A 24,957-nucleotide genomic window follows, 5' to 3' on the forward strand; every position below is an offset into this window, starting at 1 on the left:
CGCCGCCCGCCCGCCCGCGGCCCCGGCTCGCCGTCGTCCTCCCCCCGCCCCGCGGCCCCGGAAAGCCGGACACAGAGGCCTCGGCCCGACGGACACTGCGGAAGGCCCCGGTTACCTGGGGGGTTGCTGGTGGCTGGGCAGCTTTCCGGGCGGGAGGGGGGCGTCAGGACGAGGAAGAGGAGTGCGGGCGCAGCGGGAGAAGGGCCCGGGCGGTCGGCCGAGGCCCCGGCAGGGAGCGGGCGGGCCGAGGAGGTGCGGACGCGCCGGCGGCAGTAGCGGTGGCGGTGGCGGCGGCGGCGGCGGCGCCTGCTCCGGCGGCTCCCTTAGGATCTTCCTCGGGCAGGTCCAAGATGGCGGCGCTCCCTGCACAGGGTTTCCTGTCACCCTCGCAATGGGCCGGACCACAAAAGAAGGGGGAGGAGGATGCGCGCGCAGCTGGCGGAGCCCGGAAGAGAGTGGCCGGGGCCCGGCCCGCTAGCCACGCCCCTTCCTCAGCCCGCCCCTCTGGACTCGTCGCGCTGCCGTCGAGGCCCGCCCCACCGGCCCTGACGCCTGAAGAGGCGGAGGACAGAGCTTATGCGCAAGCGCAGTCGCTTGACCTCGCTGTCTGGGCAAGTTACTGCGCGGGCTCGCGTCGAGCGAGCCTAGGTGCTTGTGGGTCTTACAGGACTGGGGTTGTCGCTGTGGTGTCTTTTTACCATTTTTAATGCCAGCAACTACCACTTGCTGGACGCTTACCATACACAGCCACTGTGCTAAGCACACATTTCTTGCATTCATTCAACATGTCTTATTGAGCGCTCCGTACATAGCGGGGAGCAAGGCGCAGTGGGTCCCTATCCAACAACCCCAGGGGGTGCATATCCCCATTTTATCGATGGCGAAACTGAGGCTCAGATTGATCGAGTCACTTGTTCAAGATCATGTAGCTAGGAAGTGGGGCTTTCTGCCCTGTGTTTCACCTCTGTCCCTTTTAACGTCCCTTTGCGCTGCCTTTGATGGGAGGAGAGAAATTGTGGCATTTTTCACAATTTGTCCACCACCTCCCATCTTCTAACTTGGTCTGCTATTATCATCTTCCCAGAAAGTTTAGCGCATCTTCGTGCAAGGCTGCGTTGTAACTTTCGTGGGCCCTGGGCACCTTTGCCTGTGCTTTCAGCTGTATGCATATAACTCCTTGTGGATATATATATAGGTTATGTATATATATAAAACTACATGTAAAACCTATAGAGCTATGCCTCTATTCCTATATTCTTTAATTCTAACAGATACAGTGCGTTTGTGGTCACGCTTTAACATCTCTAAAATCAAGAAATTTGCCTGTGCCAAATAATGGAGAAAGCTGTGAACCAATTGCCATTACTTGCCCAGCTATGAACTTAGGCCTGGCTAGAAAGTTTCTGAATATCCAGTTGTCACCTGAATTGAAATCTTTATGCATATCTAATGCTTATTGAACACGTTAGGTGTCAGGAACTGTCCTAAGGATCATCCATATTTTCTTGTTTAATCCTTACAACATCCCCATTCTATATTGGGTACCATACTCAGCCCATTCATTTTATGAATTAGAAAACTGTGTTCTACAGGTCTATAGCCATAAAGGTAAAAATTGGCTGTACTGGGACTTGAACTCAAGCACATGTGACTTCAGAACTCCCGTCCCTAAGCACCACTCTATGCTTCATCCCTTATTTGCACTTGTAGCAGGTTGAATGTAGATCCTTAATTGTTTCTTAAGTCCACGTCAAAGACATTACACTTTGATGCAGCATTGAAGAAAAACATTGTTGTGCATGCAGTGTACTTGTCACATGCTAAGCAATGCAATTAAAGGCAGTAGAAATTGTCACTTCTTGTAATAAAGTCACAGAATTTTCAAAATTAGGAGAGACTGCGTGTGACCAATTGCAGCATAATAAGGAAGGACTGTCCTTTGGATGCCAAACACCTGTCAGGGTTTCTAGCGAACTTTTTAAAGAGGTTGTTTATATAAAAAGAGATATATACACAAAATATTCATTGCAGCACTATTTGTAATAGCAAAAGACTAGAGACTATCACTAGAGAGCTGTTATAATAAATTTTAGTACATCCATATTGTGGAATATATGCAGCAATTAAAAAGAATGAGGCACACGTCCTGATATTGAACAATGTCTAAGAAATACTTCAAGTGAAAAAAACAAGATTCAGAAAACTAAATAGCATGCCAACGTTTGTTAAACTTTAAAGGGAGGGGGAAACGGACATGTATGCTCATGTAACTGGACATTGAGAGGGATTTTTCCTATTGTCCTGAAACTGCTGATGAGGCCCAAATATGAACCAAAAGTCCATAAGGAGCCCACACTCTACGTTTAAAGAACCCGTGCTTGGAATCCGCTTTCTTCGAGCAGGGCGTCTGAGGAGCCGTTATGTTTCTTCTACCAGCCCTTCCACCAACCCCTACGTCCACTCCACTACTCCCCACCCCTTCCTCAGTCCCACCCCTCTCCCCACCGACAAACCACGACCACTAATCAGTGGAAAGAAAGAAGGGAGAGATGGGAGGGAAGTTAGCCTTTAGGAAAATGCAGTGTTCTAGAAACAGACCCATCCCTTCCTCTCCCTCTGTGGGGGGCTGTATCCTCTCCTAGAGGCAGGGGAGGAGGGCTCCAAGAGAATCGCTAGTGAAGATTGGGTGCGCCTGCAGGAAGAGGAGACTGGTAACACCTGATACCTGTTTGAGCAGCAGACTTACTGATCTAAGCAAAAGAAAACACAAGTGGAGAGAGGCCACGTGGCACGTGGCTTTCGTGGCATGGTGGAGGGCTCTAGATGGAGAGGGACTGAAACTGCTGCCACCACATCCACACACCTTGACTTCCCAGTCCTAGTCTGGAGCACAGCAAAGAGATGTTCATCACGGAGGTGTGGCATGAATGACAGAAGCTGGCAGCCAGCGGGAAGATGCAGCCTATGTCACCCACTCCTAGGGGAGATGCATGGGGTCACTCCAGGTACTGATTCTTTGTCTTCTCCACCTGTTCTTGTTTCACTTCTCCCTGTTTATGTTTTTATAATTTCTTTTGTAAAAATAAATGTTACTCTATTTTTATCTTTTTCCAGAGCCTAAACATTTAGAGTCATTTTCAGATGTGTCTATTGTATTTATTTAAATCAAATTAATTCATCTCTATTGGTTTTATAGGCTTATTTTTATTTGTTAATTTCCCTCATATATTTTAGAATTTTGGTTCATGGGCTTATCTTGGACTGTAGATTATTTTTCTTTCTCTCTCTCTACACTCACCCCATTTTGTGTACTGCCTTTGGAGTTGCCACCAATCCAGAACTACATATTAAAATATTGGTGTCCCAATTCCTGAGTTAATATTGAAAATAGAGCAGAATCAATAAAATTTATATTCTAAATTTTATTCTATGTTCATGTGCTACCTAACTTAAAAAACTAATACGTTTGTGGGGCCAGCCTGGTGGCACGGTGGTTAAGTTTGCACGTTCTGCTTTGGTGGCCCAGGGTTCTCCGGTTCAGGTCCCAGGTGCAGACCTGTGCACCACTTGTCAGGCCATGCTGTGGCAGACATCCCATATATAAAGTAGAGGAAGATGGGCACGGATGTTAGCTGAAGGCCAGTCTTCCTCAGCAAAAAGAGGAGGATTGGTGGCAGATGTTAGCTCAGGGCTAATCTGCCAAAAAAAATATATATATATTTTAAGTGTCATTGATTAACCTCCAGTGAGACATAGTTCAATTATGTAAAAATCATCAAAAAATCAAAAAATACTAGTTTAACCAAAAAAGAAAGAGCGATTGATATACTTCAGAATTTAGCAGGTTGACAAAGACAAAGAAGTCAAAATCAAGTCCATGAGACTCCTTAGTCTCTGGATATGAAAAAGGATTAGATGCAAATTTATGATATGAGAGGAGAAAATGATGCATAAATGTAGGGATCAATACATGCTATATTCAACTGTATAAGAAATTTGTGACCATTAAAATAGTCACCCCTCCAACAGATCCATACACCTCATACCAACCCCACCAAAACAGAATCCTCTGAAGTCACACCATATGAGGGCCTGACTTCTGAAGTTGACCCATAACAGCAACAACAACAAAATCATGTAAAGTGAAAAGTGTACTTGAAAATTTCTCAGGAAAGCTCTGGCCTGGAGTCTGATTTGTAGTCTCTTAGTTTTCCTCTGATCTGGATCTGATAGCCACCCCTTCGGCTGACCACCAGAAGAAGCAGGTGGTTTAGATTTAGAAGCCATGTTCCGTGAAAACAATATGCATCTTTGAACTTTAGAATCAAACTCAGTGTGGCAAAATGACCACACCGTGAGATCCCCTTGAAAACTGAGATCTACTAGGAAAATAGCAAAGTTGACTCTTTCTTTCTTTTTTTTAAAGACTGGCCCTGAGCTAACATCCGTTGCCAATCTTTCTCTTTTTTTTTTTTCTTCTCCCCAAAGTCCCCTAGTACATAGTTGTAGATTCTAGTTGTAATTCCTTCTGGTTCTGCTAAGTGGGACGCCGCCTCAGCATGGCTTGATGAGTGGTGCTAGGTCCACACCCAGGATCTAAACTGGTGAAACCCTGGGCCACCAAAGTGGAGGGCACAAACTTAAACTCCCGGCCATGGGACCGGCCCCTAGATGTGACTCTTTCAACACAAGCTTACTCCAAAGCATGTACTTATGTTTTTAAAGGGAGGGCAGATTAGTATTTAAATTTTCTTTATTGTTTTGTTTGACCTTGTACATTTAGTTGAAATAATATAAGTTAAAAGCATGTGTGATGTGACACATGTATTAAACAGATGGTAACTCTCACCGTGACACCAATACGGCAGGTACTGTCAAGAACTGAGATTTTACCCTATTTGCAAGCCAACAGCTTAGCCTAATACAGTTTCATGGATACAAGCAGAAGACAGGAGACTTCTACGTCAGAGACAAAGGACTTTATCATTCACAGCACTGCATGCAGCGTGAGCATCAGCATATTCGCATCATTTCCTGGATGTCTGAACACACTGTATGTTATAGGAAAGGAACCCTGAGCTTAGAAAAACAAAATCTTTTATAGTGGGGAGTAAACATTTCTATCCTTTGCTGTGGAGGGAAACACTATCTCTATCTTTGAAGGCTGGTTGCTCTACAAATATCCTTGAAAAAAATAGTCTGGGGCAAACGACACTCAGTGCCTCTGTTGACAAGATGTGCAGAAACACAAGAGACCCATGCAGGGTTGTCTCCCAACAGGGGCAAGATTTTGTTGTGTTGCTTTATATTAAATTTGGCAGAAGGGGACAATGAGTGAATGATAGGCTATAGAGGAAAGAATATGGTTTTGAGAATCACACTGACCTTAATTTCTTAACTTAAAGTTAATAATAGCTTTTTATTAGCTATGTGACCTTAGTCAAATTGCTTAACTTCTCTGATCCTCAACTACATAATGAGATAACAGATCTACGCCCATAGAATTGTTGTTTAGATCAACTGAGAAAGTGTAACTGAGAGTATCGGGCACAGTATCTGGAATATTCTAAGCATTGAACAAAAGCCCAATCCTTCTATCCTTCCCTCATTCACTGATTCCCTCATACGTGTGAATCAGGTGCACAGTTAAGCCTCTACCAGAGCCCCACATCCCTCCCCCAACTTGAGAAGCAACTTCTTGGGTCCCTACTTGTGTTAGATAGGATACATGGGTTCAGGTGCTGTAAGTAAGGATCCCCAAAATGACACAGGCTTTCACAAGTTGGAAGTTTCCTCCTCCCTCACGTAGAAGTCTGGATAGGTAGCCAAGGGCTGACATGGCAGCTTGAGGGTGGCGATTTTTAAGGTCTTCCTTGGTTGTTGCACTGCCACCAAAAAACAAAGCTTCTACCTCATGGCTCAGAATTCTTACTGCAGCTGCCACCGTCATGTCCCATTCCAGCCAGCAGAAGGGACAAAAATAAGTGGGCAGCGAGTGCTTTCCCTTTAATGTATGATCCGGAAGTTGTGCTCTTCTCTTCTGTTCACATCCCATTGATGAGTCACGTGGTCACACCTCGCTGCAAGGGAGGCTGGGAAATTTAGTCTTTTTTCTGGGGAGGATTGTTATTACTAGAGGAAGGGAAGAACAGACATTGAGAAACGACTAGCCATTTCTGCCATCCCAGCCTTCTTTGCTTAAGAGGGGGCAGGCATTAGAGCTCACAGGCCTGGGGAAGCTGGAGTTACACTCTGATGTCACCAAGCAGTAGACCATGAAGCTTTCCCACCGGCCATAGTTCCCTCAGAATGCCCATTTTGGGCTCTCTGGGGGACTCTGAGTAAATAGCATCCCATTTGCCTTGCCTGAGTTCTGAACAAGTTCAGGAATAAAAGAAAAAGAAGCAGAGGGAGGCCAAAAGATCGCCTTCGTTACTGATATCAGCCGTCTTGGAGAAGAAGCGTTCAGAGCTGGTAGCTGAACGGCGCCACTAACAGTGAATCCCCGAATTGGGCTGCAAAGACTAGGGCAGGCCCCCTGCCAAAGCGGGGCAGAGCCCCAGGAGCAGCTCCCTCCCCGTAAGACGAAGGACAACGCTGAGTTGAGCATGACCAGGTATTCTCAACTTTACCAAATAAATCAGTCCCTCATTGAACCAGGAATGGATAAAGCAGGAATAGGAACCAGGAATGTACTTAGGAAAAACTCTTCCTCATTGAAACCAGGGCCAGGGAAGAGGGGCTCCCCTCTACCATCCATGGCGAGCAAAGAGTGAAACTTAGAAATATCAGAGCAAGCAATTATAATACAGCCTACAAATCCAAGAAAGAGTCAGACTGACAAGTCAGAAATTACCCAGCACTATAATTAGATTTGTGTCCCAGCCTTGCCTCTTAGTAGCTGTGTGGCTTTGGATAAGTTCCATAAGGTCTCTAATTCTTCATTTCCTTGCCTCTATAATGAGGAAATAGTAGTATCTAATTCCTAGAGTAGTTGTGAAGAGAAAATGAAGTAAAGCATGAAAAGCTCTCACAAAGTGGGTGGCAGTGAAGAAGCCTTCGGAAGCAGTAGCTGCAATGATGATTTCTGAGAGCCAATCAGTAGCTCCTGAAGCAGTTTCTCCTGTAAATTGGGAAAGAAAAAATCTTTATCTGCTCTCGTGGAATTCGACAGAGATCTGAAGGGTTTCTACAGAATAATAAAAATAATGGGGAGAGAGAGAGAGAAGAGGGAAGAATGGGAAACAGGCCCCTGCAGGCTTAGCTGGTTTCAAAGACTGACTGGAATGGGGTCCAGGACAAACTGGGCTCGGCCTTCCGTTTCCCATACCCCCTGTGCACCCCAAACACACACGCTTTGGGAGGGGGTCGAGAGAGGAGAGACCCCACTTATCTGGACTTCCCTGGCAGACTCTGATGTTCAAGTGGGTTCTATCCTTTCTCAACCCCCTCCCCAAGTACCGCCCCTCCCCCCGAAAAAAACATACAGCAGTTAATTTTGTGAAGGGTTTTATGGATGGGGCTTCTGTTTAAAAACTTTAAAGTCAGCTGGATAAGGGATTCTGAGGTCTCTGATGTTCTGTGTTTTCTTGCTGAGAAAGCTGTAAGATACCCTCAGGAGAGGCTGCGGGAGATCACACATCACAGTTAACAGGGCATTCCCTCATCAGGGATTCACTCATCAGTGACTAATGATCCTGCTTGGACTTGGGCTCCTCACTCCTCCTGTCCAAGGAGCCCCTCAGGGACCCGGTCCTATTTCCTGCTCCAGCCCTTAGATTGGTAGACAAGGAAGGGTCAATGGAGGCCTTTTTAACCAAGTCTCTGTTACACAGAAGAGAAAACACAAATTCCAGATATTTACTGACTTGCCCAACAGTCACTCAGCAAGGGTGTCCAGACTTTGGATTCCTAATCTATTGCTTTTCCAAGACTTAGATCCCGACGCCACAGCCCCTTAGCTCTGAGACTTGGGCAAGCTTCTCAATCTCTCTGGGCCTCAGTTTCCTCATCTGTAAGATAGTATGGTGGCCCTTAGTTTGTTGGATTTTGTGAAGGTTAGAGTAAAAATCCTCTCCACCATACCCCCCTAATTCCCACCCCTCTGCTCTCCCTGCCAGGGTGTCAGCCCCCTCCTGGAGGAGGCCTCTGCAGCCTTCAAGCCTGATCTGGGCATTGCTCCTGACTTTGCTGGTGGGAGGGGGCCATCCCCTTCCTTGTGGTCCCTCAGTACAGATGAGGATTTAGTTATTTTAGAAGCCCCAGAGCACAGTATCCATGCAACAAATGAAACTTTTCAGAGCAGATAGACATAATTTTTATGCTTAAAAGTCTTTATCTCATTCTTTGGTCATGCCAAAGATCCTTTTCCCCTCCAGATACTGAAGAGACAGCTAAGGAGAAAAGAGGGTGTGGAGGAAGAAGAACACATTTATTCTGGGTTTTACAGGTTTACTGTCTGACCTCCCCGACCCTGAGCTAAGGAGGAAAGGTGCCATTTCTGTTGGGTTCACTGCTTTAGACCTGGTGCAAGTATGTACAAGATGTAAAAACAGAAGCAAAAAATAACTTGCTTCATCAATAAATGAACACAGGGCAGCTGGGCTTCACTAAATGACCGATGCCTTCAAGCAGTCTCTGTTTTAGGACAATAGCTGGGGTCACTGGTTTTCAAAAACTATTGGGGAAACCACTTCCTGCTTCCCCCAATCATTACTCCTATTCTGATATCGAAAAGAAAAAGCTGGCAGAGCAGAGCATATTGGACGTGCTCCACAAGAGGGCGTACCAGGCCCATGCTGAGCCTGCTCAGCCAGAACGCCTGGTCATTGGTCCCATTTGTGTTGCTCCTGCAGATCTGGTTTGGCAGCGCTATTTCCTCAGTCTCTTTTTCAGTTCCTCTCTTTTCAAGACCCAGGAGGAAGTAAAAAAGCTTCTGGAGTCAGGTGGACTTGGATTAAAATCCTGGCTCTGTCATTTGCTGAGACATTGGCAAATGAGTTAGCATTCTGAGCTGTTGTGTTAATAATTGGTAACTTCTTCCCAAGGCCGGGGACACACAGAATTATGACTCTCGGCACAAGAAGGGACCTTCAAGATCGGCCAGTAGAGTTCCCACATTTCACAGATGGGGACACCGAGGCCCAGGCTAGCCCAGAGCCCAAGTCTCTAAGCACTTGAGCCTGTGCTCTCTCTGCTACACTCAGCTACCTCCTTCAGAAATGCATAAAATATAACAACATTCAATGAACAAATGAATGAAAAAGTAAAAAGCCCTTTACCAACAAGCTTGTGCCTTTATAGAGCAAGGACTTTGGATCCAGACAAAAGCACGCACTGCTTATATCCATCATCCCACTTCACTGGTGACTGACTTCAGCAAGTCACTTGACCTCTTGTGCCTCAGTTTCATCACCTCAGTCGGGGAGCAGGGAGATAACTGGAGATAATAACAGTACCTGTCTCAAAGGGTGTCATGGGGGTTCAATGATCTCGTGCACAAAGTGCTCAGCTCAGTGCCTGGCACCTAGCGGGCAACGAACAGATGCTAGTTCTTAGAGTGGGGATTTTTCATGATGTTGTGGGGAGGATTAAATGATACAACATATTAAAGCCCTCAGCATAGGACTTGGCTCATGGTAATGGTATAAAATACAATATATAATACTAAGTATTCCTTTATCCCCTTCCATGAAGTAAAGAATGACTGTTTCTAAGAACAAAGCTTTTCACCCCCCTGTGTTGCTACTGCATCAGTTGAGACCTCGTCTTTTCTCCCCTGGACTATTGCTACAGAGTCTGCACCTTAGGAGGAATGAGTGGTGCCACCCGACAGGAGGCTCACCTCCAAGGGGGCACCTAACTCAGCTCCAGCCAATTGTTGCTGGGAAAGCATATGGGTTCCTTATTGTGCTAGTTTCCTATGACTGCTGTAACCAAGTACCACAAACTGTGTAGCTTAAAACAAAAGAAATGAGAGCCAGCCCTGGTGGCCTAGTGGGTAAAATTCAGCACTCTTCTCTTCAGCGGCCCAGGTTTGGTTCCCAGACGCAGAACTACACCATTCGTCTGTCAGTAGCCATGCTGTGGTGGCGGCTCACACAGAAGAACTAGAAGGACTTACAACTAGAAAATACAACTATGTACTGGGGCTTTGGGGAGGGGAAAAAAAAAAAAGAGAGAGAGAGGAAGATTGGCAACAGATGTTAGCTCAGGGTGAATCTTTCCCAGCAAAAAAACCCCCCAAAAAACCAGAAATGTATTCTCCCACAGTTCTGGAAGATGGAAATCTGGAATCAAGGTGTTAGCGGGGCCCTGCACCCTCTGAGGTTGTGTCAAGTCCTTCCTTGCCTCTTCTAGCTTCTGGGGGTGGCCATCAATCCTTGCTGTTGCATGGCTTGCAGCTGTATCCACTCCAGTCTCTGCCTCTACCATCAGCCACGTGCCATTCTTTCTGTTGTGTGCCTGTGTCCCTTCTTCTCTTCCTATAAGGACACCAGTCATATTTGATTAAGGGCCCATCCTGCTTAGTAAGACCTCATCTTAATTTACATCTTAATTTCATCTGCAAAGACTCTATTTCCAAATAAGTTTGAATCCACAGGTACCAAGGGTTAGGATTTCGACATATCTTGCAGGGGAACACAATTCAACCCATAACACTTGTTAAAAGATTTTTCAAAAACTTTGAAATTTTGTGAGCTCTTCCAACTTATGAATATTTATAGTTTACATATAAAGTATAGTAACATAATTATATTACATTATCTATATTAAATTATATTATTTATAAATTATATATTATAAATAATATATTATATGATTGCTGATTATATGAATAAATTATTGATCTAATAGATTATTTATTTAAATTAATCATTTATAATTTATTAACTGTTAGAATAGTTAATTAATTAAAAAAAAACAACTGGGTGAGTCAAAACATTTCTGTGGACCTGAAAGGTGCTCAGACCACACTTTTTATCCCTGGCCTCATGGACTGTCAGGGTGGTCTTCCTACAAAGCAAATATGATGATGTTACTCCCCCCATGATGGCCAATAGCCGGCAGCAATAACTGACAATGAATACTTCCAAGGAACACTTCCAGCTCCATCTCCCCGACATCGCCTTGTGAAGCCTGTGCTCAGGTGTAGCGCCCTTATCTTAACCTGACCTGCCCTTCACTGCCAGGCCTTTGCATATGTGTTTCCTCCAGACATCGTCCCCATCTCCCCCACCCCCAACAACCCCCGCCCATTTCTTCTGCTACTCCTCACTCCAGGCCCCGCTCACTACTTCCTCTATGAAAACTGCCAGACACAGTAATGTCCTCCCACCCCAAATTCCGTAGTATTTTGCTTCTGCATTTTGCAGCACTTCTGCAGTTTTTGCTGGTGTTATGGCGAAGTTGTGTCATTAACTGCTTCCCCCACGCGGCTAGGAGATCCTGGAAGGCAGGAACTTTACCTTGATCGTTGTGTTAGTTTGCCAGAGATGTAAGAAAGATTCTTTGCTTGAGTGAACTTTAGTTAACCTCCCAAAACTTCTCCCAGGCATATCTGTGTACTTCCTTGTAAAACTTCTAGTTTTAGCAAGAACCCTGCTAAGTCAGTTTAATCAGAACCCCCAACCCTCAATATCTGGTCACCCTTAATGTCTGATCAGATTCCTCGTCCGCCACCATGCCTCGAGTGATGTCTGATTATCCCAGCCCGTCTTCAGCAAAAATCCAGTTATGTCGATTTAGCCAGAAGCCCCCTTCCCCTGATGTTTCCTCCTAGTAATTGTCCATCCACTGACCACATCCCGCTCCCTAGCTATAAATTCCCACTTGCCTGTGCTGTATTTAGAATTGAGCCCAGTCTCTCTCCCCCATTGAAAAATCCCACTGCAAGCCCTATAGCTATTGCTGTGGTCCTAAATAAAGTCTGCCTTACCGTCTTTGACAAGTGTCATCGAAACCTTTTTCTTTAACAACTGCCATAACAAATATCACAGACTGGGAGGCTTGAACAACAGAAATTTATTTTCTCACAATTCTGGAAGCTAGAAATCCGAGATCAAGGTATCACAGGGTTGACTTCTTCTGAGGACTCTCCTTGGCTTGTAGATGGATGTCTTTTACTCTTCTCTGTGTACTTGTACGTGTCCAAAAATTGCTCTTCCTGCAAAGCTACCAGTCATATTGGACTAGGGCTCCCCCTAATGACTTCATTGTAGCTTAATTACCTCTTTAAGAACCTATCTCCAAATACAGTCACATTCTGAGGTATTAGAGGTTAAGATTTCAATATAGGAATTTTAGGGGGATACAATCCAGCCCATAACAGTCATTTTGAAGGTGGGTTACCTGGGGGTTATTGTAAATATTCAATAAGCTTACCTTTCTGCCTTGTTATGAAAAGAAGTTAATCTTGTCAATTTGCTGTTTTCTTGTTTAATCTGAGGGGTGACTCAAGAGTCTCAAGGATTTATGAGCTTGTTTTACAGGAGAAAAGGAATGCCTTCAAGGAAGATGATCACCAGATAACCAGCCCCCCAGCTGCCGTTCGTTGATGCCCAGAAGTCAGATTGCCCAAGGGCTGATCTGGAGTGAAAGAAACACGGATTACCCCTTTGTTTCTCTGAAACTCCCCCTGCCAAGCCCCTCAGCTCTATAAAACCTGCTACTTTCTTTTCTTGTTAAGGCAGATTTGAGAGAACCTGTCCTTCTCCCTTCTCATTTTGGCCAATTTGAATAAACCTGTCTCCATCTCCAAGCACTGATGTCTCAGTGATTGGCTTACTATGCATCATGCACACAAATTTGAGATTAAGAGGTTCAGTATCAGTTTCTTTAAAATTTTTGATAACCCAAATAATACAGAAATTTATTATTATTATTATTATTACCTCATACAAGGTAAAGCTAAAGTCCTCCTTTCCCCACCCAACTCCACCCCACTGTTAACACTGCTGCCAGATTTATTTCTGCGGCTTTGCAAATATGGGTGCACACACATAAGATATAACTTTGCTGTTTTCTCTTTTACATAGATAAGATCATATTGTCCATATTGTTTTGCAAATATTCATCTTATTCTTTTCTTTTTTTTAATGTCTGTATCTACCCTACCCACTGCCCAGACCCAGAGCTTACCTATGGCTAAGCATGTTCAGAACATTTGTTGAAATATTGGGAAGAATGGAGGCATGGAATATAGTTCTGCTATGAGTTTTCTGATGTAATATTATAGAGTCTCATTTTCCTTGTATGTAAAATGGAGGACAATAACTATAGTACTCATCTCCTTGGGTCCTGAGTTGTTGGTCATTTAGAGGTTATGCTTCACTTTAACATTCAACCAGTATTGTCTGACCATTCATCCTGCATGACCACTGGAAGTCCAATATCTTTATTCAGTTTCACTTCCTTGATATTTCTGAGAATCCAGGGAACGCTTCCATTTTCCACAAATCCACCCTGGTGGTAGCTAACTTCCATTGACCAGGCAGCTCTTTTGCTGGTCTGTCTGTTGCTGCTCTCTCTCTTCCTCTTTACTCAAGAAAAAACCCAGATTGCTCTCTCAGTTCCCTAAAGCACACCTAATGCTAGAATGCTCAGCTTAAGGAATTTGACCAAAGCCTTCTTGATAGCATCATTGGCTTCCTCGTCATTATCACCATTATTATCTCTCAAAAAAGTCTAGGGGGTAGGTTCTGCCAACATATCCCTTTTACAGGTAAGGAATCAGAGATTCAGAGAGGTTGAGGAACTTTCTCAAGGTCACTCAGCTAACGGGTGGGAGAACACGTTACCACACAAAGATAGGGTTCTCCTATCTGTAGGGGAGGAAGACATTTCCTCTACATGCTCTGGGCCCTTCTGGCAGGAAAATAAATTAAATTCACGTGAGACAGACTAACGGGAGAAAATTAAACAAAGCTTTATAACATGTATACATGGGAAAGTCTCAGGCAAACTGAGCAACTCGCCAAAATGGTGGAAGCTCTCACCTTAAATACCACCAAAGGAGGATGTTGGGGGTGGGGGAGTCAGTTACGGGAGATTACCAGAAAAGCACAGTAAGCAAAAGTCAGTTTATTATGCCGACTTGAGTCCTTGCCTTCTGCATTAATAAGAGTTTCTAGAGATAAGGTCATTCCCCCCTTCTTCCTGGTACAGAGAGGGAGACACCTTTACAGATGGAGATTTCCTTTACAGATGTAAATGTCCCTTACAAAAGGTAACTTCTGCTTTTCAGAGTTTCTCTCATGTCTGCAATTTTTAAAAGTAACCAGCCCAAAATAATCCTCATGACAAAGAGACGTATCTTGGGGTGGCCAATTCCAGTCCTCCACATACCCAATGTGCATTAAAAACAACCCAATTAATTGTGGCATCAGCTTTTGGGAAAAGAAAACAGCTTTATCGCTAGATTGATCTGCAAGAGACAGGGGCATATGCTCTCAGATCTGTCTCCCTGATTCCAGGCTTGGGGCACAATTTATGGTATGAAGGGCAAGGTGGGCTGAAGTGTGGTAATAGATGATTAGAGGTAAGGAGAACTGAGGTGATTGATGATCTGTGCAAGCATAGTCAAGCTTCATGCCTCTTCATAGGACACATGTTCACAAAATGGCGGCATTACCATGATCTGAGGGTGGAGTCTTTAGCTCCTTGAAGTCAAAAAGTTCACCTAGCATTTGCACAGGCCCAGTTGATGTGTTGGTGGTCTCAACTGGCCTGAACTGGACAAGAGGCCTCAGTTTCTGAAAAACCACTCTTAATTACTCTGTTGGTAAGATGGGGTCATTTGAACTGATCCTGGAGGGCCTGTGGTTACAAGCAGGGCCATGTCCAAAGCATTTTCCAAAGTTTGGCTGATATCAGTGATGGAACCATAGCTCATTTAAGCTGTTTCACACAAAGGCATTAAGTAACTGAACCATGTAGTGAGATAGTTATTCTATTTTCAGTTATCTTCCAGTCCTTCTGATTAAATCGAGGAGAGCCTCAGGTTGTTTCTAATATCCTTTTAAAAGTTCTCTAACGTGTGCCAATCTCCCTTTCTAACAAAGAGAGAACAGGCAATAGTATCTAGCTAGAATTTAATCACATTGTTTTGTTGTCCTTGTATTTATTTTTATGGAAATGTGGCTGTCCCTTTAATGTAGCCATATAAATGCTCTTTAAAAATATATTTAAGTGATTAAAGTGAGTAGGTTTACAGAAAAATATTAAATAAACAATACCGTAGTTAGTTCATTGAAATGGCAAAATTACAAGATTTGGGGCCTCAAGGCTGCGGAACATTGCATACTGCACGTAATGATGAGGAACTTAAGACTCGATGCCAGAATCCATCGCCTGGCTGGGCCTCTTCCCCTCCCAAGGGGCCGCCTCTCTCCTCTGTTCCTGGCAGAAACCCTCTGGAAAGGCCCCTCCACCCAGCCCAGCTCCAGCCCCAAGTAAAGCTAGTTAACATCATAATGCTCCAGACCCACCAGTAGCACAGCCTTTCTGCTGCCTTATTGTCCTAAACTTCTCCATTTCAATGGGAATTTCCATCTCTCTTTGCATAACAAAAGTCCTCCAACACTGTTTGTTCTCAAACAAAAAAAGAGCAGGCGGTATTCCCCTCAAATGCAGTTAAAATGGCAGGGAGCTTTGCAGTGGCAGTTTATTAAAGGCATAGTAGAGTGTTAGGTCACAAGAGTAGCCCCCTCTCCCCGCTGAGCCCTCAGATGGGGAGGGGTATGCTCTCTCCGTGCTCTGAGTGAAAACTAAAGCACAGCTCTGCCCTTGGCCCTGCGGTGTTCTGTTCAACATGCCCATTTCTCCCAGGCCAACCTCCATGGCTTCACATGGGAGGCCCTTCGAGATCAATATGGTGAAGTAAAAGCACATCGGGCCAATACAGGGGTTCTGTCACCCACTAACTGCCCCAAGGAACTCAAGGGAGGTTTCAGAAGGATTTAACTGTTTCTCCAAATTATTTCTTTAGTTAAGTTAGGAGGTGTGCTCACCAACCACCCTGAACCAGTGCAAACCCCACTGCAAGAGCATCACCTGCACAGACAGGCCAAGAAGTGCCCAAGAGGTGACCTTTGCATTATTTTAATGCTAAGATCTCCACCTGCACCTTATTACTATAACATGCAGTGTTTGTGGAAGCATGTTTTCCACCTGAACCTGCGCAAGCAAATACCCACCTCTCCCTTTTGAATATTCATTCCCCATCTGAAATAAAAGGTCCCTGCTTTCCCTTGCTCAGGGAGCCATGACTCTGGAAATAATTCCCTGCGGGCTTGTTATTGGCTGCAAATAAACTTTACTCTGTGTGACAACCACTTCTGGTGAAGGCTTTGATTTCAACTCACCAAGAAGCGGACCCACTTTGGTTAGGTAATATTTTCATGGGTAGAGTGACCTCTAATTTGCTGTGTGACCTCTGCAGGTTCCCTCTCCTCTGCAGCCTTCAGTTTTCCCATTGGTAGCAAGAAGGGATTGGATTAGGTGAGTCTCTTCCAGGGCTGACATTCTGTGGGCTGTAGCCTGAGACTGAATTAATTGACCAGCTTATGATCAAAGAGGCTTAAAGGGCCAGAGCTGAGGTCCAGCTCTCAGAATTGACCACCATCAGCCTGGCCAAAAGGGGACTTCAATGCTTTGCCACTTCATACTGTTTTACACCTAAGTGTCCTGTGTCAGGGAACACGGGTCTGCTGGGAATTAAGCTGGCCTCCCCACTTCCCAAGGGGTCTTCTTACATGAATAACCAACCACAAAGCCCTACAGAGCGGATGAGGCTCACATTTGACCTCTCATATCCCTCTCTCCTCCCATCGCAAATGACAGGTTCCAGCAGGAGAGTTTTCCATTTTGTCTCTCTCTCTCTTTTTTGTTTTGAGGAAGATCAACCCTGTGCTAACTACTGCCAATCCTCCTCTTTTTGCTGCGGAAGACTAGCCCTGAGCTACTCCATGCCCATCTTCCTCTACTTTATACGTGGGACACCTACCACAGCATGGTTTTTGCCAAGCGGTGCCGTGTCCACACCTGGGACCTGAACTGGCGAACCCCAGGGTTCCGAGAAACCAAACATACGAACTTAACCACTGAGCCACCAGGCTGGCCCCTCTTTATTTTTTTAAAGATTGGCGCCTGAGCTAACATCTGTGGCCACTCTTCTCTTTTTTTTTCTTCTCCCCAAAGTCCCCCAGTACATAGTTATATATTCTAGTTGTAGGTCCCTCTGGATGCGCTATGTGGGACGCCGCCTCAGCATGGCCTGATGAGCAGTGCCGTGTCCGCACCCAGGATCCTAACCGGGAAACCCTGGGCCGCCGAAGCAGAGCACACAAACTTTAACCACTCAGCCACGGGGCCAGCCCCTGTTTTGTCTTTTAAAAAGGAAAATAGTTTACTGTTTTTCTTTTAACTTGCTATAAAACATATGTTCAGCATAAAAATGTTTAGAAAGCATAGAAAAGTATTAAGAAGAGAAAGTCCTACCCCTGCCCAATATCCTTCATAAATATTTTTGTGTTCATCTTTCTAGGCTTTCTCTATGAGACATAAAGACATGCATCTTTATAATGAAGATAGGATCATAATAGAAATACTGTTAGAATTTTTTAAAAGGTAAAATTGTGACTCTCGTTACAAATATAAAATGAACACTTGTCAAAGATTTTATTTAACTCAGTAATTAATGAACGAACCAGTAGCATATTAAAACCAGTTGAAAGGAGAATATGATTAACAGATATATAGATATGTAGATATACATACATAAATCTTCTAATAGAGGCAAAATTGGTTATTATCTTCAGGGCAGTAAAGTGATGTTTGGAATCGTCTCTTAAATTGTATATTTACAGGATCAATGTGATGTAAATGCAAGATCAATTTGCATTTTTATGGGCAGGAATAATTTGCTTTACTATCACTTTTGTATAATTTACACGGCTGTGAAATAGCCTTGTCAATGACAGTGAAAGACTCAGCTAACCCCAGAAGATAACACTCAACATTTCATTGAAAGGACACGCAATAAACTCTCACAGTTTTTCACCTGAACATATATCATGGTTATAATAGCTAATGTTTTAGGGGGTGCTTACTATGTGTCATTTAATTCTCTCATTTATGAGTATTCTCTCATTTAATCCTCACAACAGTCCTGTGAGGTAGACCCTATTATCATTCCATTTTTACCGATGAGAAAATCCAGATACAGAGAGATTAAGTGGCTTGCCCAATGTCACACAGCTAGGCAGTGGAGAAGCCAGAATTCAAACCCCTCACTACGACATTAAATTATTGTTTATCTAACTTTCAGTTGATGGGCATTTCGGTCGTTTCCAGTTTTTTTTCTATGAAGAACATTTCAGTGAATATCGTTATATCATTCTCCACTTCTCAGAATTCCTCAAAGTGGAATAACTGTGTTCAAGAATGTGTGCATTTTACATTTGATCGAGGTGAACAAATTGCACCCCGAAAAGTGAAGTCAATTTACACTGCCATCAGCAGCCAGTTTGGGAGAGTTTGTTTTTCTACATCTTTGCCAACAGTGAGTATATTGGTCTTTTCAATATTTGCCAGACTGGTAGGTGAAAAAAATGGTTTCTTGGTGTTATTTTAATTTACATCTCTTTTTAAGGCAAGAATTCTTCAAGACTCTTTTAGGAGGATCATTATCAGTTCCAGAGATCACTTTGTCACCCCTCCCCCCCCCCCCCGCGAGTTAGGGGCAGACCTGGGACGCTCCTCAAGGTTTTCTGACTTCTTTCTGGAATAAATAGAGCCTTTCTTATGAGCCTCTCTGACACCACTGCTGCTTTCAGTGTGAATACCAGCGGAGGTGATGGGAACCCATCAGAAGTAAGCTCTCCTTTGGGTTAGTCTATCAATGGAGATGATATAATTAGTTAGGTCTTTTGAAAAAAATAAAACTGAATTCCTACCTCATCACCAGTGGACCAAATACTTAAATGTAAAAAAATAAATGTAAAATCAATAAACAAATGACTACAAGAAAAATAGGAGTCAATTAGTTCTGTGATTTATAAAACAAATCATAAGGAAAAGTTAACAAATTTGACCATTAAATGCTTTAAAACGTCTACATGGCAAAACCAACAACAAACCACTAGAAATGAGTTTGAAAGACAAAAGGAGAGTTTTCACAAGATCTCACTCTTAAACAAACAAAAAAAACACGTGTCAGAAATTACTTAGTCATTTGCCAACTATTAGACCAATTATAGGATTAAAAAAGATAATGCCTGTGAACGTGCTTTACTCAAAGGCATTTTTCTGCAATGTAGGCACTGTTGTTGTGACTGTCATCATGATCTTTATGATTTCCAGCGATGCAGCCAAAAGCTGTGTGGAGAAGCCTCAGGGTGCAGGTATGAAGGAGGCTGTGGGGGTATCCATCGCTCTTCCTCAGAAGCGGAAAAGAGTCTAGACTTTGAAAATAACCACACTGGATTTGAATCCTGGCTGTGCTGGCATTTGCCAGTCCTCTGACAAGATCTGTAACGTCTCAGGGGGGCCTGGTAGGGCAGCAGTTAAGTCTGTGGCCTCCACTTCGGCTGCCCAGGGTTTGCTGGTTCAGCTCCCAGGCGCCAACCTGTGCACCACTTATCAAGCCATGCTATGGCAGGACTCCCACATACAAAGTAGAGGAAGATGGGCATGGATGTTAGCTCAGGGCCAATCTTCCTCAGGAAAAATATTTGTAACATCTCAAATCCTTTTTTTCCTCATTTGTAAAATGGGGCTAGTGATGTCCAAGTCTGAGAATGTTTTTGAGGAATCAATAAGATGATGCACGTGGACTGCCTGGCACAGAGTCTGACACTTATTAGACAATTTTTTAAAAAAGTGTGTTCCCTTCCCACACCTTTCTCTGAGAACTCGCAGAGATTTCCTGGACTCTCCAGTTCAGTTATTCAACAATGTTTATTTCACATCTATGCATGCTGGGCACCGTGCAGGTGCCGGGGAGACCAGGATGAATATGAGAGGCCGTCTCTGTCCTCTTGGAGTTTACAGTCTAACGAGGCCATTGGACATGGAACAGGCAATTTTGCAAAAATGAATTATTTACAATTGAAGCAGAGCTTTGAGGAAAGGAAACCCACAGTGCTGCAGGGGCCTTGGGAATGTTCAGGAAAGGCCTCTGAGGAAGGGATCTGAGGGATGGGGGAATTAGCATTGGTTGTGACAAATAGAAATGGCAAGCAATAGGATATATTGGAGTATGTGAGGAAGCCATTTGGTGTAAACCTAATTCGGCCTGACCTTGTTTTCCGAAAGGGCCTGACATGGCCGTTGAGCACGCATTGTATATCTGCTTTAAACATTTGCTATGTCCGAAAGACAAGAACAAATGCCCTTAAGATAAAGGTACAACTTCCCCCAACATTGGCATTTCCTTAAGGATAAGAATCTCTCCTTAGGCTAGAACTGATTGCTGTGCTCACCTGTGACCACCCAGCTTGAGACAACAGAACTGCCACCCTGCTGTGTCCACTGAGACAGCAACCTACTACCTGCTGTGTCCATCAATCGCTGTGCCGACAGAGCAGTCTCATGACTATTGTAAAAGGGGCATTTCAATCATATTTGAAATATCCTCTTTGGGGTATATAACCACTCTGTACACCCCACTTCTTTGGTGCCCTTCCTTCCTTCGGAAGAGAGGCCCGGGGTCATGGTCCTCACATTGTGGCTCAGAACAAACTCACCCAAATTTTCATTTATAGATTGGTTATGGATTATTTTCGTCAACAGTTGGAACTGAGGGAAGCATTGGTAAGGCCTGAGCAGGATGGACCAGGGTTACCTGAGTAACCAACGGAAGGAGGGCCAATGTGGCTGGAGGCTGGGCAGGGCATTCCCAGCTCAGGAACTCTGGCTCTGGCATCCCAGACAGGAGTTCATCCCAGCTTCAGTCTGGACATTCTAGGGCCAGGAACTTGCTACATCTGAGGTGACCTGGTCCATCCGGGGATTGGCTGGTGCATCCAGAAATTCAGGTGCAATTTGCTGGCTACTGTAGCACTGTGACCAGGAAGTGGACAAGTGACCTCAAGCTCTTGGTCTTAACCTGAGGCAATCAGTCACTCTCCTTTGCCAAGTCTTACTTTCCCCTCTCTGTTATTTATCTATGTTGCAATCACCTGTTTATATGTCTTCTTCCTCTATCTCATGAGCTCCCTGTTAGAATATGCCTTTTTCCTCCCTCTGTCCCCAGCTCCTAGCACAGACCTTGCACATGTAGGGGAGGAAGACATTTCCTCTACCCATTGTGGGTTCTTCTGGCTGGAGAACGAATTAAATTCACATGAGACAGAATAACAGGAGAAAATTAAACAAAGCTTTATAACGTGTATACATGGGAGAGGCTCAGGCAAGCTGAGCAACTCGCCAAAATGGCTGAAGCCACCACCTTAAATATCATCTTCAGCTAAAGACAAAGGAGGATGTTGGGGGTGGGGGGAGTCAATCATGGGAGATTACCACACAAGTACAGTAAACAAGATGCAGATTTAAGTCCTTGCCTTCCGTATTGATTAAGAGTTTCTAGAGATAAGGTCATCTCCCCTTCTTCCTAGTACAGAGAGGGAGACACCTTTACAGATGGAGATTTCCTTTACAATGAAAATGTCTCTTAACAAAGGGTAAGTAAATTCTACTTTTCAGAGTTGCTTTCGTGTCTGCAGTTTATTAAAAGTAACCAGCCCCAAATAATCCTCATGCCAAAGAGACATATCTTGGGGTGGCCAATTCCAGTCCCCCACACACATATGAGGTGTTGCTGCATGTATTTGTTGGATGAAAAATAAATGATGCTTTGCAAAGACTTACTCATTTGATCTTAGGTAACTGTTATCTCCCAATACTAGGTATGTTTTATTGAGCATCTACTGGGTGCCACACACATTACTGGTGTTATCTCATTAAATTGCTTTTTGGAGAATGGAATGATTTTGCCTGCACTTTCTCCTCAGCTTTATGTTTTGAAGAAATTCACCTAAACAGAAAAGTTGAAAGAACAGTCCTATAGACACCCATAGGCCCTTTATCTAGATTTGCTAATTTTGCCAGTTGCTTTATTTATCTCTGCGTGCATGTATGTACTATAGGGGAGGAAGACATTTTCCTCTACCCTTTTAGGTTCTTCTGCTGGTCTAAGAATTAAATTGAATTGAGATAGAATAACAGGGGAAAATCAGACAAAGTTCAATAACATGTATACATGGGAGAGACCCAGGAAACTGAATTACCAACCAAAATGGCCAAAGCCACCACCGTCTTCAGCTAAAAACGAAAAAGGATGTTGGGGTTAGTGGTTTGGGACTTCAAAGGAGAGGAAGGCAATTCACATGAAGAGGGAAGAGCCAATGTTTGCTAAATAAATATTTGCCAAGCCATGCAGAGACAATGGGACACGAGAGGACTTTGATCCAAGGGGCCTTGCTGGGTTCCTCCCTCTCCACCACGCCCGGTTCATATTATACCACAGTAATCTAGGTGATAGCTCCTTCCTGGGACAGGCCTTCCATCTTAAATTCTTTTAGGCGGTTAGCGGGAAGGTCAAAGTTCTTTTCTCATCTTTTATTCTTAAAAATAATCAAACCAAAGAGACACATTTTGGGGTGATAAATTCTGCTCCCCTACATACACACACACACTTTTTTTTCTGAATCATTTGAAAGTTGCTGATATGATGACTCCACCCCTAAAATCTGTAGCACATTTCTCCTAAGAATAAGAACATTTTTCTGCATAATTATTGTCTCATTGTCACACTCAATAAATGTAAGGTGGATACAATAATAACTAAAACCAGTCCATGTTTGAATTTCTCCAACTGGCCTGAGTATGTCCTTTGTAGCTTTTTAGTTTTTGTCCAGCAGTATAGGAAGCATTTAATTACCATGTATCTTTGGTCTCCATTAACCTGGAACAATTTTCACCATTTTTTTTTTTTTTTGGTCTTTCATGACATTGACGCTTCTTTTTTTTTTTGAGGAAGATTAGCCCTGAGCTAACATCTGCTGCCCATCCTCCTCTTTTTGCTGAGGAAGACTACCCCTGAGCTAACGTCTGTGCCCACCTTCCTCTACTTTATATGTGGGACACCTATCACAGCGTGGCTTGCCAAGCGGTGCCATGTCTGCACCTGGGATCCAAACCAGTGAACCCTGGGCCGCCGACGCAGGACGTGCGAACTTGACCACTGCGCCACAGGGCTGATCCCAACATTGACGCTTCTGAAGAGTCCACAGGCCAGTTATTTTACAAAATGTCCCACAATTTGGGTTGTCCACTGTCTCTTCATTATTCCATCAGGTTATACATTTTTTGGCAAAAATGCTCTTCCGGTGATGCCACGTCTTTCTAGGGCATCACATCAGAAGGTGTGTGATGTCAGCTTGTCCCATTATTTGCCACGCTAAATTTGATCACTTGTATGAGATAATAGAATACAGTTATTGGTCTCTGTCCCCAGTTCCTGACACAGAGCTCCTGAAACCCTTCTAATTTCCTGCGTGATAGGACTGTCTTTTGTGCTAATGAGGCAACTCTGGGTAGGTTCCTGCATGGCTCCTGGAAGGGAGCTGGTCAACAGAAAAACCAAGCCATGCTTAGAAGCTGGCACTTTGCAGCCCTGTCCCCCAATTCTCCAGAGAGGGGAGAGAGGCTGGAAACAGAGTTAATGTTGATCCTATGTGATGAAGCCTCCATAAAAATCCTAAAAGTACAGGATGCAGAGAGCTTCCAGATTGGCAATCCCATCCACACAGGGAGGGTGACACAGCCCACCTCCGCAGGGACAGAAGCTCCTGCGCTCAGGACCCTCCCAGACCTCACCTTACGTATCTTTTCTTCTGGCTGTTCATCTGTATCCTTCATCACATCCTTCAATAAACTGGTAAACAACGTAAATATTTCTCTGAGTTCTGTGAGCCATTCTAGCAAGTTAATTGAAGCTGAGAGTGGGTCATGGGACCCTCCAATTTGTAGTCAAATCGAACAGAAGTTGTGGGTAACCTGGGACCTACTGCTTGCAATTGACATCTTAAGTGGGGATGGGAGGGGGCATCTTGTGGGACTGAGCCCTTAACCTGTGGATCTGACGCTATCTCCAGGTAGATAGTGTCAGAATTGAGTTAAATTGTAGGACACCCAGCTGGTGTCACAGACAATTGCTTGGTGTGGGGAAAATAGCTCACACATTTGGTGACCAGAAGTATCAGAAATGAAATGTTCTGGGGCTGGCCCCGTGGCCGAGTGGTTAAGTTGGCGTGCTCCGCTGCAGGCAGCCCAGTGTTTCATCAGTTCGAATCCTGGGCACGGAGGCAGCACCGCTCATCGAGCCATGCTGAGGCGGCATCCCACATGCCACAACTAGAAACATCCACAACTAAGAATATACAACTATGTACTGGGGGGCTTTGGGGAGAAAAAGGAAAAAAATAAAATCTTTAAAAAAAAAAAAAGAAAGAAATGAAGTATTCTGTGTGAGTAGTAAAGGAGACACACAGGCCTGAACTGAGTTTTTCCTACACAGCTTGGTTAAGGAGGTGTCCACCAGATGTCTATGGTAAAGGTACCATTTTCTCTTTATAATTAACAAGTAACTTCTGGGGAGATACTCTAAGACCGTATGAATATTCTGTTCACTGACAACTTTTTACCCCATGGTTTTAGCATCCACTGATGGTCTTACCTGAAAGAATTATTACTATGGTGGTTACAAAACAGTGATTTTCTCGTTTCTTAAACTGGCTCTTCTGTATAGCAGGGCTTCTATTCTTCTTCTTTTTTATTTTTTTCGTTAGAGTGTCACTATGCACTTATGGATTCATTTTTTAAATTTAATGTATACCAATCCTGTATCATTATTATTCATTTTGATCTTCAAATTGTCCCAAATTTGACCAGCAG

General features: G+C 44.0%; 1 protein-coding gene across 1 annotated transcript in view; it reads right to left on the reverse strand.

Annotated features, from left to right (window-relative positions):
- Positions 1–398, reverse strand: part of RAB14 (RAB14, member RAS oncogene family) — a 24,313-nt gene extending 23,915 nt beyond the window's left edge. The window contains exon 1 of the mRNA XM_046667243.1: positions 116–398. The gene's annotated coding sequence lies outside the window, so the exon portion shown is untranslated. The remainder of the gene's footprint in view (positions 1–115) is intronic.
- Positions 399–24,957: the final 24,559 nt, after the last annotated feature.

The sequence above is a fragment of the Equus quagga genome, chromosome 1 (genome assembly GCF_021613505.1).
Source record: "Equus quagga isolate Etosha38 chromosome 1, UCLA_HA_Equagga_1.0, whole genome shotgun sequence".
In the NCBI taxonomy this organism is placed as follows: domain Eukaryota; kingdom Metazoa; phylum Chordata; class Mammalia; order Perissodactyla; family Equidae; genus Equus; species Equus quagga.